General features: G+C 42.7%; 1 long non-coding RNA gene across 1 annotated transcript; it reads right to left on the bottom strand.

Annotated features, from left to right (window-relative positions):
- Positions 1-484: 484 nt before the first annotated feature.
- Positions 485-4005, bottom strand: LOC123102949 (uncharacterized). Its single transcript, XR_006449535.1, has 4 exons — positions 3304-4005; positions 2581-2645; positions 2445-2502; positions 485-897 (listed from the first exon to the last, which is right to left on the bottom strand). It is a non-coding gene; the product is annotated as an uncharacterized lncRNA (long non-coding RNA).
- Positions 4006-4641: the final 636 nt, after the last annotated feature.

Genomic DNA, 4641 nt, shown 5'->3' with positions numbered 1-4641 from the left:
TACTCAGATCGACGCATCGACTTTGACAGAGCAAACTTGGTAGTGCTACAACACCTAGACGAGGTAGATCCTTTCGTGACACTGCACAAAGAAATTATCGCAAAGAAGTATCTTGACCGGCACTACACCACAACATGGATGCAATGGCATGTAATCTGCCGGGAAAATGCACTTAAGAGGGCAGAAAAACTGCCGGGACATAGTTTCTCCCGGCAGATAGAACTGCCACAAGAACGGCTGCCAAGGATTAGTTGTCCCATAGATAAACTATTCCGGCAGTTTCTTTGCCCTGACGAGTTTATTTGCCGGCAGTTTTACTTTCTCCTGGCAGATTAGTTATTGAGTAGGAACTACATCTACCGGCAGTTTGGCTGTGTGTACAAAGACATTTACCCGGCAAGTAATATGCCAGCACGTGTTGTTCCACAAGCAGTGCATTATATCCATAATTAAATATTCAATCATTATGTTGAGCCAATCAGGATAGATCAAACAGCTTATACATACACTTCAATCAATGTTACATGCAAGGCCTCATTATATAACATTAAACGATTAAATACATATACATGCATAAATCGACCAGATGTTGTGCCACAAGGCAAAGTACATATGTTTAGAAAAAGATACTGTGCCAAACAACCAAAATGAGCATACATTGGCTGATGTGTCAAAACGAATATCAAAATGAGCAAAGTGAACTTGCCAATGTCCCCAGGCTCAATAAACAAGACATATTACATACTCCCCCGTCCCATAATATAAGATCGTTTTGCAAAACGATCTTATGGGTCGGATGGAGTATATATATTATAACTCCAACTTGTTAGATCTTCCAAATCCCCAGCAACTTGTAGATCTTCCAAACCTCTATCAACTTGTGTATGTTTAAGAAACCTGCAACATTATACGTAAGACACTACAATACATAAGCTTGTAGACAGAACATACTACAATATATAAGGAACTACAAAGAACACAAAACAATGAATCTTATAAGATATTATACATGATATAGTTATGGAAAGAAATGGATCAAGTAGTACTACGAATGTAGATTTCAAAGTAACTGAGAAAAGTAAAAATAAATATATCAATTCTGCTTATCACTAAAAACAAATTTCACATTTGGTTCATATACAATACCAATCTCATTACATCAAGAACAGTGAAATTGCAAAAGAATGAAGTAGCCAAGAGAAGTTAACTGAGCAAAGAATCATCCACATGTCTTGGCTAATGCCAGTTAATGTTACTTATGAATCATGCATAAGGTATAGTTTCAGGAGCGTATTACTAGTCTTGAGGCCATTGTCAACCTGTCACATAATAGCCCTCATGCATAAGGTGTGACCAGTAAAGATTATGTTAACTTAGACGATTTTTTTATATAGTTTGACACTAATTCTAGTGCTTTGTTGGGCGCAGCATACTAAGAAGGATGGTTAATTTTATTTTATTTTGCCTCTACCTTGTAACAGCAGTCAATTAGCTACTCCCTCCGTCCCATAATATAAGATCGTTTTGCAAGACGGAGTATTTTGTACTGACTACAACATTTGTACGTATATTTTAATTTGCAAGCTATAGTTCACTGATTTTGAAAAAATTATTCTGTCTACAAGTTAGCTAGTATCTGGAAGATCTCTCTGTTTATTTAGAAGGGAGATTAGCAAACGAAATTAGTGGGACACATTTGATGTGGGGAAGGTATGCATGGACTGAGAAGGAACAGCTAGTCCAGCAGAAAAAAAGACGTCATATGTACACAGGCGTAGTCAAAATCTATATGATGTATATAATCAACTGGACCCAGACACAGGTGCGTGCGAGGCTAGATTCTGCCCCTTGCGCCTAGCTGGCCGGCACTCCATACACAGGCTGATGAATCGATACAGGGAACAGCCACTGCAAATACAGGGAGGGCACACATTCTCAGAATGTTTGAGTGGCCAGGATTAAGTGCACCGAGGTGCACGACCACCATAGGGCATTCTTGATATCTTGCTAGTCTTTTTTCGTTGTTGCATTGGAATAAGTCAGACAAATGCACTAGAACTAAAATGGGATGTATAATGTACCATGAGGACAAGTCATGTTTCTATCAAGCAAAAGTAGCATCCTGCTTTCACTTTGTAGTCTTTCTACACTTAAGTTCTGAATCAAAGTGAGCTAACAATACCTAACCAAACTAAGCTTCTGGAATAAAGACATGATCATTTGGAGCTATCGGGAAGATAAAGACCATTTGAACTATAATCGTGAATTCCAACCTGGCATTATGCTATTTCATAGTTTTTGCTAATATACAAGATACACATGTACAAGAAAGGTGCAACTAATGCCTTGGAGAATCCGATTACGAAAATTACTACTTTACAAGGGGTAAAACAGCCTCAGATCCAAACAACTATAAAGAGGTAACTGAGTCCAAGGCTTATTACCTCAGCTTGCTTCTGGTCGCAGTGCTGCTTTTTCCATGGACTTAGAATCCACATCCAGCTGCATTAGAATTAAAGACTTTTAAGCAATCAACAGTAATATTCATTGGAAAATATAATCAGAAGAACATAAGCTTACATGCTTGTATCTTCTGGCATCCCTTTTTCCACTTTTATCAATTTTTGAAATGAAGATGCCAGCTTCTGTAATGATATATAATTACTTGGTTAGCCAATACAAAAACACTAGCATGATGTACCAACATTTCACCTTGAAACAGAACAAGTAAAGTATAGTTGGTATTTATACTGCACACCAATAAAAGTGTAAGATATTTGTTTTAATTTTCGACTGCACCTTATGTTTTCTCCGGTGACGTACTGATATAACAATATTTGATTTATTTTTTCTCAAAGACGCATATAAATGCATGCCATTTTGTATCGGAAAAAAGGCGGTGAGGTGCAAGATTACATATCACAAAGGCAGCAACAATCGAATAAGAAAAGCTAATCGAAACAACTGATGAAAATTGCCAATTCTCAAGATTTTGTTAGCAGAAGAACTTTGCAAAACTTCACAGATTCCTAACTGCTCATATTTGGGCGGTGATCTCGCTCACAATATTTATCTTTGACAGATGGATCTGAACTGAAAACAAACCTATACAGAATGTATGAATAACTGAACTAATGCTCAAGACTTAAACCATGTGTACTGCTGTGTATATTGGTTAATTAAAGGTATATTTTTTTTTGCAAAAGGCTTAGTTGGTGCGTTCTGACTGTGAGAGTGACCTTGTTATACTCTGAACAGACATACACGGAAAAAACAGGGGATAGCATCTTAATCCATACATACAGGTGATGAGCTCGATGATGATAGAGGCGTTGTGGTGAGACCGGTGGCGACTGTAGAGGATGTTGTGGTGCAGCAGGAGTGGAGCAGCCCTATCAACACTGCGCCATCCGTCCTCCACAGCAGCTGGTGCTGCATGCCTGCACCACCAGAAGGTGCAGGCCCCGTGAAGAAGAGGAACCCTCGATGTCGATGCAGCTCGCGGTCGATCTACTTTTACTCGATGCCACGGTCTATGATCTGGTGCTTCCTCCAAAAGTTTAGGAGTCCGGACCGTGTTCTGAATGCAGTGGCGTTGGGAGTGTGGTGGAGGGAATCCATGGAGAGGCCGTTTGGGGACGAGCTCGTCAGGAGACAGACAGCTACTCACCCGGTCTTACCCTCTCACGGATCTGGGCGAGGCGGATGGGATGACGATGAGGGGAGAGGTGGTGGAGAGGTGAACAACCGGGGCAGCGTTGATGAGGCCCGGAGCGGCCAGATCCGGCAGCACCGATGACCAGTGTGCAGCCAGATCCGGAGATGACTAGGTCGGGCGCAGGTGAGTGGAGGAACAGAGGTAGGGACGGCGGCACACAGGGATGGAGGGAACGTGCCGGCAAGGATTATGGTTTGGAAGGGACGACGGTGGGGTGGTTGGGGGTGAGAGCGGGGGCGGCGGCGGCGGGTCTGGGTGGAGGCTAGTCTCGATCTGGAGGAGGGATTTGGGGAAAACCAGTTGGGCTTGGGCTCGGCGCCTATATTTCTTTTGGGCGCGAAATTTCTGTGCGTCTCCCGCCCTAGCGCACGTTGAGGCCCAATGTCTCCCGCCAAACAATAGTCGCGGCAGATAATGGGCCGTGGGTTGCTTCTCCCGGTAGATAGGGTGACCTAAGAAGCGTGTGCAATCGCTGGCAGTCCATCTGTCCTCGTTGCTCAGCTTCTCCCGGCAGTTTGTCTGCCTTAAGTATTTCTACCGGCAGTACAGTGATTTCCGGCAGATGATTTGTCCTTACTCTATGATTTCTCTAGGCAGTTAATTGCCCCCAATCAAGTGTTGTGGTGTAGTGCGGGGGGTATGCAGGAAGGACACTGAAGTTACTAGAGAGCACAACTCCACTTTCCTGCATTGGTTCAAAGAGCATATTATTACTAATCCCCCGGAGGAGGGATCTAAGGACGGATTGCTCATATACGCCTTAGCACATGGCCCCTCGCCCAACCTCGTAACCTATCAGGCATACGATATCAACGGATACATGTTCTACACGGAGGCCAAAGATATGGACAGTGATGATTAGAACTCAGGGGTGACGATGGAATGCATGACCGGCAGCGACAACGGCGCAACTGAAAGATTTT

Source organism: Triticum aestivum, chromosome 5A (genome assembly GCF_018294505.1).
Source record: "Triticum aestivum cultivar Chinese Spring chromosome 5A, IWGSC CS RefSeq v2.1, whole genome shotgun sequence".
Lineage (NCBI taxonomy): Eukaryota > Viridiplantae > Streptophyta > Magnoliopsida > Poales > Poaceae > Triticum > Triticum aestivum.
This window is presented reverse-complemented; position numbering and strand designations above follow the sequence as displayed.